Source organism: Columba livia, chromosome 9, assembly GCF_036013475.1.
Source record: "Columba livia isolate bColLiv1 breed racing homer chromosome 9, bColLiv1.pat.W.v2, whole genome shotgun sequence".
Lineage (NCBI taxonomy): Eukaryota > Metazoa > Chordata > Aves > Columbiformes > Columbidae > Columba > Columba livia.
In genome coordinates, this window is record NC_088610.1 from 4,746,405 (window position 1) to 4,758,524 (window position 12,120).

The following is a 12,120-nucleotide window of genomic DNA, read 5'->3' on the forward strand; positions in this document are numbered from 1 at the left end:
AGAACAGTGTTCTGGTGATTGATGGCTACACCCTATAGAAATGTTTTAATTTTGTCCTTGAAGCATGCCTTTAAGGAATGCTGTCAACATGCGTTCTTCCTCGTCAAGCAGCACATGGTCCTTAGGAATCTGCAGACAGCCCAAGATCTGACTTTCTACCAGAAAACACTAAAGAAAGTCTCCTTCGGATCTAAAATTTGGTTCCCAAGTCTTCAGCCAATGAATTTACGTCTTATTTATTAGAAAGTGTGAATTTAAAAAGCACGTTTTACCTTGCACAAGCATTATGATGGAAAACAGTTGAAGCCTATACTTATACTTACTTAAGCCTATACTTATATACTATACTTAAAAAAAAAAAAACCTGTTGCAGGACTTGGCTTCAAGAAAGTAGACTTTCACCTTTTTAAGTATTGTTGCTTCTTGTAATAATTTTTCTTTACACTGTACTCCTGAACTATCTGAAATATTTGGCCAGAATTTACAGCAGAGAAACACACTTAAAACATGGTTTGAACTGGCTTATATTACACGACTAAACTGTATTTTAAAGGAGTTTAACATTACCGTGCTGTAGCCAGGCCCTTCGACACAACAGGCTCTCAACCAGCGAGTCACCTGCAGCTTCACATGTCATCTGCTTCAGTGGTGCCACCGAAACCAACCTGAAAGTAGAAGCAAGGCATTGGAAATATTCCAAAACTGCAGTATCCCCAAGCTTATTAAACTTGGACTTTATACTCACAAGATTTCCATGAAATAGATTGACAACTAAAACAATCATCAGTATTAATCACAGAATCAGCAATTTAACTATTAGTCCACATCTGTTTATGATCCTCACTGGACGTAAACCAACTTTATGTCCTGGTGATACAAGTTCGCTACAGTAAAAATGGTGTTCCCGGGGGAAAAATCAATGTGGAAAGTCCTCTGATTGCAGAATGAAAAATCAACTTGGTAGGAAAAAAGGCTTATTCTGAGGAGTTGATTAATGGGTGTTTTTTTTCTGTACTTCATAACAATTTCTGTACTAGATAACATTACCTTTACATTACATAAGTTTATTTCAGACAAATTGTTCACTGAAAGGTTCATGTATTTTCACAATGAAAATCAGGAGCAAGACTCTACTTGTCATTTACCAATATTTGCCATACATTTTGCTTGTTTCAAATCCATGACTGCTGCTCCCTCTGAAAGCAACTAGAATACTGATTTATAAACCATATGAAGAGAAAATTGTAAAATACATTATCAATAATGTTTTAGTATTAAAAACATCAATAAAGAATCATCACCTTCACCTGAGATTTGTTTTCAAAATTCATGTTTTAGCTCGTTGGTTACCTATTTTCCTCACTGAAATTAACTCATTTCATGTTCACTAAATGACCTGCTGTGGACACGGGTGTCCTCATCTCCAGTTCTAGCCAAGAGTGATGATATATTTCTACATCTCCCAGCTCACACTGACAATGATGTAGATTCTTCTCAGGAAAAGATGCATTTAAATTGTAGACAAGAGTCAGGAGGATTTTTTTATAATACCAATTCATCTCAGCTCTTATTGCAAGTTTAAACCTGCTGGAAGATCAACACAGATGGGAAGTGAACATGTCATTGTTCATGTCTAATGAACGAATACGGAGCTTTTAAATGTTGCTCTCTGTAACTGCTAAATGATGAGCACGTACAGATGATAAATCTCTGCCTTGGAACAAGCCTTGTGCTTCTCTCCCCTGAAAATTGGTTATGTTGTATTCATCAGCTGTGTTGCATCATTCTAGTCAGCAGGAAAAAACCCCAAACAAATACCTAATATTTCTACATCCTGTGTGACCAAATCTGTGGGTTTATTTTTTTGCCATAAATTAAACCAATCTAAAATCAACATTAATACAGAAGAAAACTGCTATTCAACACATCAGTGAGAACCTTGGTTACCTGTAAGGCCACTACTGTAATCCCTGATAATTTCTTGGGAGAAGAATCAAAGAACAACAACATGCAACTTCAATAAAAAATACAGCCAGAATAAATAGAGAAAACATGAAAACAGTGATTTTTCTGGCATGCCATTTGAAAGGAAGAGTTAAATTAATACATTAAAAGATCCTATCAGCTCTGATTTGTCGGAGTTATTAATTGAACACCTTCTTGGAAACATGTAGATAAAGACGTGTACCTTAGGGAATACAAGATAAGAGTGAAAGGAAAGGGAGAGAAATTAGCCGTTTTGCCAGTTCCCTCCCTTAATTGTCAAGCTAAGGTTGTTTAAAGCTGCCTAGAGGAGGATAATATGAAGTGGTAACTAAAGTGCAGGCTGATGATGCAGAAGATAAAAACTTCAGGATTATACTTAAACATACTTATCTTTAGACACAGAAGAGGCTGTAAAGCCAGCTGAACGATATAAAGCTGTTCTAAAGCAAGACAAATGTATACTCCATGTGTTATAAGCAGTTCAAGCTGCTTCCTGTGATGAAAAACATGGACTGTACGGTAGACATACTACAGCTAAGTACAATAGATCCCATGATACAGTTGTTTAAAGGAATATTAGAGTGATGAAAGAAGTGATGGAATTCTGCTCTTTAGGAGGCTCAGAGGCTGAACCAGAGAGAAAAGGCTTAAGCATACAGACTTGGTAAATTTTCCTGATGCTGAAAGTTTGCGACCTAGCAGACAGTTTTATGCGTGAAGAGCCCGGCATCTCAGGAAACGATACAGCTCTATTGCCCCAGGCAAAAGGCGGAGAGGATAGCACTGCCTCAGCTTCTCATCCACAGCTGCAAAAAGAGGTCAGTCTCGTTATCACCATTTTATAGACAAAGAAGCTAAGAGGCTCAGAAGGGCACATCTGGAGTCAGTAGCAGTCTTGGGACCAAACCCCCTTCATCACTTCGTTTCAGCCAGTTTCTATCCCTTCTGCCTCATTTTGTGCCCCTTCCCAGAGCACAGTGAGGCGTCCAACTGTACAATTCAGATAATACCAATACAGTATTAAGAAACAACCTTATTAAAATACTAATTGCAGCACTAAAATGTTTTCTATGAAATAATCATAGCTGCCAATATTCCATCATTAATGTACACAAGTCTGATTATCTTTTCAACAAAAACAGAGGAATGTTAGCCTTTAAATTCATTATCGTTGCAAAACAGAATGCTATGATAAGCATGAGAATTTGGGGTTGCAGCTGTAAAATTCCCAAAAGTCTTGCGACTCAGTTATAACTTTGTTATGGATTATTACCTTCCTCACTCACATAGCTCCCACGTTCAATTTGGGAAACAAAGCATATATTCCACAAAAGCAAATAGTAAATTTATTTAAGTAAATGAGAAATGGGGAGGGCAGTTTATCCTACAACATATCGCTGTATACTAGAAAGGCTAATATTTGCACCTCCAGTTTCAAATTGTACAACGCATTTCTTGAGGCAAAACTAAACCCAAATATCTGCGAATGCTGATCTCTGACACTGTTTTCAATGGAGTCAAGGTGTCGAGCTAATTTGTCAAGTTGAATCCTAAAGTTTATAAGCAGGAAATAATATTATTTTATTTGTGTGGAGATATGTTTTAATTAGTTTCTCAACAAAACATAAACTGAAAATTACTACCATTTTGAGCAAACTTGAAAAGGAATAAAAATCGGGTGTTAACCAACACTCCTTAATCACTTGAATTTATCTAGAATATACCCTGAAAAAAATGAATTTTTAAATTCCTTTTTACATAGGAATGAAATGCCGTTATAGTACCTTCCTGTGAAGCTTAAATAGCATCTTTCAACATTTCTGCTTTGAAGTGTATTCTAGAAAAATGTAGTTAAACTGCAGTTTTTTGTTTCATGGCAGTTTAGCTGTACTTGAAAAAAAGAAGAAGTTTTTACAAATAGTTGCACTTCAATTCCTACCCAGGAACGTTCCTACTTGCACGTTAAACTCTCTAATGCACCGAGTTCTGCTCTCATGTTTTACAAATGAACGGCTACTGCCATCTACTGCTGGAAAAATATCAACAGCAGGAGCACATCCAACAGACCTTCCCATAGTACAGGTAAGATGCAGAAACTAGACTGCACCAGCCACAGGGTGCAGCTTATCCTATTGAAATATTTGAAATACAGAATTCAACTAGACAAAGAGCAGCAGAAAAAGGTCTTTTCTGTTCCCAAACCTTTATCATTTTTAATTCTGGTATAAGTAGGAACTGTACAGAAATACAAATATTGACAACTGTTATTTTTGTATAGATGTGAGAGTTTGTTAACACTACCCCAAGTACTGCGTCCAGAGTTGCATATGCAAAAAAAAAAAAAGATTAACAAATAAAGCTTAACTTTAAGATATTATTAGACCCAAGTTATAACGACACCTCTGCAAACTGAAAGCCATAAATGCAGGAGGTAAAAGCCATCTCGCAGCTTTCTATGCAAAGGCTACACAATACAGAACTCTCACTTGAAGATGGACCTGATCTGACCCATCAAACAGGTCAAAGTCACCGTACATAGGCCGGAGACCCAGAGCTGTTCCACCAGGCTGTGGTGTCAGAGGTACAGCACTGCCTGGCCTTGGTTTTTCTAACCTCTTTTGGATAAAATCATTTCCCCATGCAGGTGTGTTAAGCTGAATACAGAGAACTGGGCAAAGAAAGACATAGAAAGTTATCATACAATTAAACTACATTTAATCCAGAATTTTAGCATTTACAAAGATTTGATCATACGACTTCACTTTTCCATGAAGTCACTTGTTTAAAAATTATTTACATGTATGCTTCTTCTATTCCCTTTGCTGATAAATATCCTTAGATACGACACCCGACCTCACTTTGAAAGCATCCCTTCTTGAGGCAATCTACAAACAGAATTAGGGTAGGGTTCTATTAATGTTTGCCAGACCTGTCAGAGGTTAAACAGCCTTTGAATTAAACCATTCTTTACTCTTTGATAATTATTATTTCTCCTTAAGACACTTTTGTTGTCTCATAAGCAAGGTCAACTTGAAATATTTCATTCGACTCAGTATCGCAGCTCAATGTTAACTCTACTTGCACTGTTCTTACAAAGCCTGCATGTGCTATCACCTCTGTGAACAACTTGGGGAAATATCCAGCAGAATTTTAGGCAAGTGATAAAACTCCAGCTTTTCTGTTGGTCATTTCAAGTACACAGCAAAGTGTACTTCAAGTTTAAACACAAAGTCATACCAACATGTGAATCTATGCTCGTTTCCTTAAGTTTGTCCAGCTATATGTACAAACCTCTTGAACTGATTTAAATCTTCCTTGTTTTGGTTTGTTGTTCACTGACACATCACATAAAACCCAAACAATTGTGATTGATTTAAAATGAATGCAAGAAAGCTAAAACAAACTGGAAACGGCTTAACGAAACAAACATGAGATAAAATACTGCTGCTTTCAAATACAGCAAGTTTTTCAGAGAGTGGCAAAGCATTCTTGTTGAGCTCAGGAGGGGTGATGGTGTTGAGAGGTGACAGAAGGCAGAGGCCAGGGTAGAGTAGGAGTGGAACGCAGCTCACCATGTGCTGCACGCTGCCAGAATAAACCACAGCTGAGACCTCGTGCTTAGAAATGTGCACTTGAAAATGCAGTAATAGGGGAGGTACAATCATCCCCCCAGAGCCCCCAAACAGGTCAGTACTTGAAACACCCCCAGAAAAAGGCTATTTGCATGAGCACTCTAATATTACACCTTCTGCTATCCTGTCAATCCTATGGGATTTCATCCACATTGTGCTGATTGTTTTTCTAGGTTCTCCACAGGAAGGGAGTGATTTCCCACAGGGACAGAAAACTCTCGGGTGTTTAGAAATAGCGCACTGGAAAGATGACCATGCAAAAAGAGGGTAACCCCATGGACGTATTAGTAGGGTGCAATGAGGTCATTTTGTGCTGCCAGTGCAATCTGTGGTGCTTTATCATCTTTGCCCAAAGCACTTTCCGTGTACTCAGCCCGATAAGGCTAATGTCATTTGGCTTTTCTCAAACAGTGAAAACACCCACCTTAAGCAGATGTGAGCAAGGCATCCTTCAAAGTTCATCACCTAAACATTCATTAGAGAACCTCCTGATGACTTGGTATTAATTTCTGGGCGTTTGGCATTCGAAAACAAGTCACACAGGATGCACAATCCTAATTCCCAAACCATCTAAATGGCAGCACAGAGCACAAACCTCAATAAAGCACTTTCATAATTTTATTGAGCACAAGTGCTCCTATACTCCTAAGTCACCGCCTCTCTCTGTATCACTCCGTGTCACACTGAGGGTAAACTTTCTCAGTATGCACACATTTCAAGCATAACACGAGATTTTTTTAAAAACAGACTAATCTGAAGGTGTTTACAAGAGCACTTGTGATCTGCAGGGGAGAAAATCCACTTACTGCCAAGTGATTCAAGGCTGAAGCAGAGATGGACCCGCTTCCCCGAGCTGCCAGCTGAGCTCAGCTCAGCACCATCAAACACATCTTTGACACACCGTGGGGGCCACGTGCAAAATGGTTTAAAACTCTTCAGGGAGAAGTCACTGGGAACTTCTGTTTTGATTCCTAAAAAGCCACAGTAGCACCTTCTCTGGAATTTTTCACAGGGGTTGGTAAGGCAGCTGCAGGCTGTTTACAAATAGAGGCAAGTTGTAGCAACAACAGCTAGATTTGTTGCAGTCTCCACAAGACCTTATTGCACAGTTTTCCTTCCTGCTATAGATAAATAGAAACAAAAGTAGCCCAAGTTCTCAGTTTCTAAACATTTCCTCTCCGACACATCAATCTGCAGAGCATCCACTTTCTCATGCGTACAGAAACTTGGCAGTTTAAGCTTATCACCTCTTTCAAATGTGACAGCAGAGGAAAAAAAAAATCACTGTAAATGCCACAAATCAGATATATTTAGGAAACAAGACTTTCCTCGGGGAAATGACACTGGTAAGGCAAAGAGTTTCATTTGAAAAAAAATAATGTACTAAGCACATGAAATATCTTGGCTTTGCATGTTTAGTTGTAACTCTGAAATGGAGTCTTTGATGCGAAGTGAAAGCTGTTGCTCAGAAACGAGATAAAACAATGGAAACACACAAGTTACTTTGAAACAAGAATGTTACCAGAGGCAGAGCCAACACCAGCTTTAACTAGATCAGCTTTATTAAGCCACATTCAGATTCCACTACCAGAAAAGACCTTTACATCTTCGAGTGTGCGATGTCAGATTCTCCCATTTCCACTTACTCTGGCAAAAGAAGGTTTCCTTCAAATGGAAATTAAAAAATCAAGCACCCAAGTTCATTCCCACCCTCTGTACAAAGATTTTTAAAAAAAGAAGGCCACAAGATGGCACTGGTCAAACACTTGGGAAATTATTGATCGGTTGGTAAATATGAGCACTGGGTCATGCCCAAACCCAATTTCTAGGGCCATATCTGTTCCCTGTTGAGGCGAGACCTGCGGTGGGACAGCGGAGCAACGCTTGGCTTCCATCGCACATGGCAAGCGCGTGTGCCTGCATTTCTGGTAAATTTCTTTAAGTGCTTGATACAGACCAACAGAAAAGGTTCGGCCTACGGTAAGACCTACCTTCAGTATTCAAGAGGAGACTGGACAACACCCTCAGACACATGGTGTGACCTGTGGGGTTGTCCCGTGCAGGGACAGGAGTTGGACTCCATGGTCCCTGTGGGACCCAACTCATGGCTTTCTATGGTTCTACCAGCAGAGGTAACTGCACAGCCCGTTTCCACGATGGCGAGCGGCACAGGACGGGCTCCCTGCACGACTCCTTCAGGGAGCCGGTGCCGTGGCTCGGAATGCAACAGGAGGTTTTGCTGCGTGGCAGGTCAGAGCCTCGGCACGGAGAGGAATGGCTGGAGACAAGCCCCGACACTTTCCCCCTCACATCCACACCTCAGCAAACTATTTGTCGCCAGCTCGCTGTACTCGGAGTCTTGCACGCTTCTGCAGAAATTCAGCTCCGCGCTTCTAAAAATCGAGTTAAAACTCAAGATTTCTTAAAGCCGATGAGTAAAATTCAAGAGTTTTAAAAGCCGATGGGTAAAGTTCAGGGTTTCTTAAAGCCGATGAGCAAAATTCAACGTTTGTGATTTTCCATGGCCGCAGAGCGCTCCGGATGAGCCAGCCCAGCCCCCCTATCGCCCATCCCCTGGGTGGGGAGGGAGGGGATCCAAAACGCATCTCCCAGGGAACTCACACTTGGGGGCCTCCGCTCGGCTTTCCCCCGGGTCCCCGCTCAGTCCCACGGCGCCGGGCCCGCCATGCCCGCCCGCCCCACAGCGGGGGCTGGGGAGGGGGTGGCGGAGGGCGGTTAACGGCCCTAACGGTCGGGCGCGAGGGGGAAGGGGTCGCGCGCCGGAGCCCGAGAAGGGCGAACCCGCGCGGGGCCGCCGCGCGCGTGTCGGAGCGGCGCCGGCCGCGCGCCCCACGGCTGAGGGAAGCGGCGGCGGTCGGTGCCGGGGGCGCCGCTCCCGTTTTGCTCTGCTGGGGCTCCCCAGTTCGCGGGGGCGCGCCCCTCCGCTCCCGGCCGCCGCCGAGGCTGACAGAGACGAGCTCTTCGCGGCGGCAGTGGCGGGAGCCGGCCGACCGCGGCCTCCGGGCGGTGCGGCGGCGGGAGCCTCTGCGGCGAGCCCCCGGCTATGGGGGGGGACTGGGACCCCAGGGCGGGCCGGGGTGAGGAGACCCCTCGCTGACGTTTTTTGATGGCGGAACCCCTTCCTCTCCTAACCGCCCCCCCACCCCCACCCCGAGCTACTCCCAGCGTCCGCTGAAAGTCAGCGAGTAAAACAGCGGACGGGCGCGGGGAGCGCGGCAGCGGCCATTAGGGTTAGTCACACCAGGGCCTCCCCACCCGCCACGCGACGTGGGGGCGCCCCCGCGGGGCATCTTAAACCCTCCGCGGCCACGCCCGCCGCGCCTCCATTGGTCGAGGGGGCACGTTCCTCCGCCGCCATTGGCTGCGGCGGGGAGAGGGGACGGGAGGGAGAGAGTGGCGGGAGTTTGGAAGGCTCGGGCCATTCGTCCCCCCGCCGCACCACGTGCTCCCGGGCGCGCGCCTGGCCGTGCCCCCCCCACCCCCTCCCCGCCCCTTCCCCGGGACCGGGCCGTGCGGTCTGGGCCTGGACCCGGAACCCGGAGTCAGGCCTGGGGCTTAGGAGCGGGATCTGGGGTTTAAGTCCGGGACCTGCGGCCTGAGGGCTGCACGCAGGGTCAGGGCCCGCGCCCAGGCTCTGTCCGATTCGGTCGAGGACCCCTAGGTGAGGAGCCAGGCCCAGAAACTCCCCCCTTCCCCCGAACCGGGGCTGCCCCAGCCCCCGTTCTCCGTTGGAAGAGGGTATTTATCTCCGCCACGATCTCTTTGTGCAGGGCGCGTTCTCCCCGGTGCGATACCAGCTCCCTGGAGCGCTCGCCTGGACTCCACCTGCTGCATCACCTTCCGCAGAACGGCTTCTGTGTCTTTGCTTTTTGACCCTGAGATTTCCACCGCAAAGCAAAGTGTTTCAAGGCTGCGCAGACTTGCAGGTACAATGGAGTGCGAAGCAATAGCGTAGAATGCTCCGTTTTCCTAACTTTAGTCGTACATAGACTGTACAGCATTGTTCTGGTAAAGAACCTCTTTAAAACATATTCTACGCCTATTCACAAGGATATATTCTTGGACTAAGAAGGAAGTAACTGTGCCAGACGTGATTTTTATTGCACTTTCAAAAGGCACGCTATGTACACAGACTTCCCCCTGCACACAACCTTCCAGGTAGCTGTAATCTCAGGTTCTTTTCCATTAAGCGTTAAGTAACATCTGTTATCAAATCACATGTATATTATAAACGTTTGCCACGCACCGTGTCAGGTTCGGCCTCCCTGTACTCTTTCACGATAATCCGCATTGTCTGGGAGGCACTCAGGGAAGCGAGGAGCCTTCTGTCCAAACCAAAAGCTTCCTGTCAGGGGTGACATTGACTTTCACCTTAACGCCACCGGGGACCAAGCCAACTACCTCCTCGTTTAAACGTTCAGCTTCATTCCAGGGCAAGAGCTGAAACCGCCAGGAAGGACTGGAAGAGAAGTAAATCTTTATGCCAACAGCACGGCAATGATTCATGATACAACTGGAGCAGAATTTGAAAATCTACCATTAGGAGGGTGAAAGGGGGTTTCAAGACAGCAAAATCTTTGATGTGTTGATATCTACAGGAGTCAGTGGTGCTGGACAAGTGCTCTTCCACTTTGGTGTCCACGGCAACATCAGCATCTCCCCTTGGTCAAGGTAGTCTGGGGATGACCCAGGTAAAGAACATTAGGAAAAAGCACTTTGTGTACATTTAAATGGGGTGTGCTTTTTAAAAAAAACACTGCGAAGACCTTTGGCCCTTTCACAGGCCAAACAACTTCAGCAGCTGTGAGATGGGTGTTATTAATATTGGGGCAGCAAGTGACTGGGCAGAGAATTGGCTGCAGTGTCAACCTTTTTGCACCAGGTGCTAAAGTTATGCACAATAGATCTTGTGATCCCAGCATGCCACTAAGAACACAAGTGCATTCCCACAGGTGTTTTTCCACATTGACGTGACAGATGTTGCAAGCATGAAAAGAGCTGGTAAGGATGCTGATTTTTCCCAAAGATGCTCTTTTGTGGCACCTCTTACCCACACATCCCTGCAGCTATGAGAAACCTCTGCGTGATGACAGCAGTGGTGTTAAGAAATCTTGCGGCTCCCACCGCCAAAGAGAACAGTGTCGCTGCCCACTTCCAAATTCCTTCTGTTGCCCCTTCCCTGTCACTGCTTTCTTTTGGAGCCTTTCCTATTTCATTCCTCTTGGCTTTTCTTTCTCCTCCCACCGGCTGGGATTTGGCTTGTGTTTCCCTTTGCAAAGGATGGCAAAGCTGAGTTCCTTTCTACAGCTCCTTCCAAGATCAGGCATTTCAGTGCCTGGAGCACAAGACAATCCAGGCGGATTAGTCATTTCCTCATTCTCCAAACTCCAGCCGTAGCCAGAGGCCCGCAGAGGAGACGCTGCCCGATGTAACTGTAATGCAAAGCTGGCAGTGCCAAACAATTCTATTTCTCCTCCTTGGCCGGGGCTGTTTCACTCTGATTGCTGACAAACTGCCCTGCTCTGTTCCTGTGGGAGCTGCAGTGCTTCATGACCCTCCTTGGCAGCCCTGCCCCACTTGTCCTGCTCATTCCCACCTGCATTCGCTGGTGCCAGCAGGCAAAGATACTTTGCTCCTCTCGTTTCCTTGGGCTTTTTAGCTCCTTTTGTTGGCACCTTTCTCCATGTCTGTGCTTCATCCCCAACACAGTAGTCCTTCCAGTCCCTCTAACCACAGCAGGAGGTAGATTTGTAAACAATAGTGCTTCAGAATGACACGTCAGTGTGATATGTTACCAAACGGTACGGCTTTTTATCTACAAATATATTGAAAATCAATGAGAATATTCCAAGAAAGAGCAAGATCTTGAAGTTTCTCGTTCCTACCAACGTTGTTACTCATGGTGTGCACGGAGAAGGGGCAGTGGGTGACATCCCTGGAGCACCCCACAGCTCGGGGGTCACTGCGGTGCCGAGGGGAGGCCCTTGGCGGTGGGGGCTGCGGGGCCCCCGGGGCGTTCGGGGAGCTGCCAGGGGGATGATGCGGGTCCCTGCGTGAGCGCGGGGGTTGGGGCAGCGGTGCGAGGTCGGACGGAGACTCCGGGGGTAGCGGGGGCGGCGGAGAGGGATCGCAATAGAGGGGCCGCCGAAAAGCCTTTTACAAGCGGGGTTTCCGTAGTGTAGTGGTTATCACGTTCGCCTAACACGCGAAAGGTCCCCGGTTCGAAACCGGGCGGAAACACCGGCAGGGTTGCCGTTTTGCTTCACTGCGCTCTTGAAAGTGAGGAGCGCTGCCCCCTGCTGGGCACGCGGGTGGTACCACATCTCCGAAATTTAAAAACACCCTTCTTGGATGAGCTGTAACTGCACGCGCAGCGACGCTGGGACCCCTGCGGGCTGCCGCGTTACGAGGTGCGTTAAACCCGTGTGTTTTACCGATCCAGGGCGCACGGAGAGGATCTGCAGGGCAGGAGCTGCGTTAG

At 45.9% G+C, this 12,120-nt stretch overlaps 1 non-coding gene across 1 annotated transcript; it reads left to right on the top strand.

The window, feature by feature from the left end:
- The first annotated feature begins 11,806 nt into the window (after window positions 1–11,806).
- On the top strand, window positions 11,807–11,879 carry TRNAV-AAC (transfer RNA valine (anticodon AAC)). Its single transcript has one exon. It is a non-coding gene; the product is annotated as a tRNA-Val (tRNA).
- The last annotated feature ends 241 nt before the right edge of the window (window positions 11,880–12,120 follow it).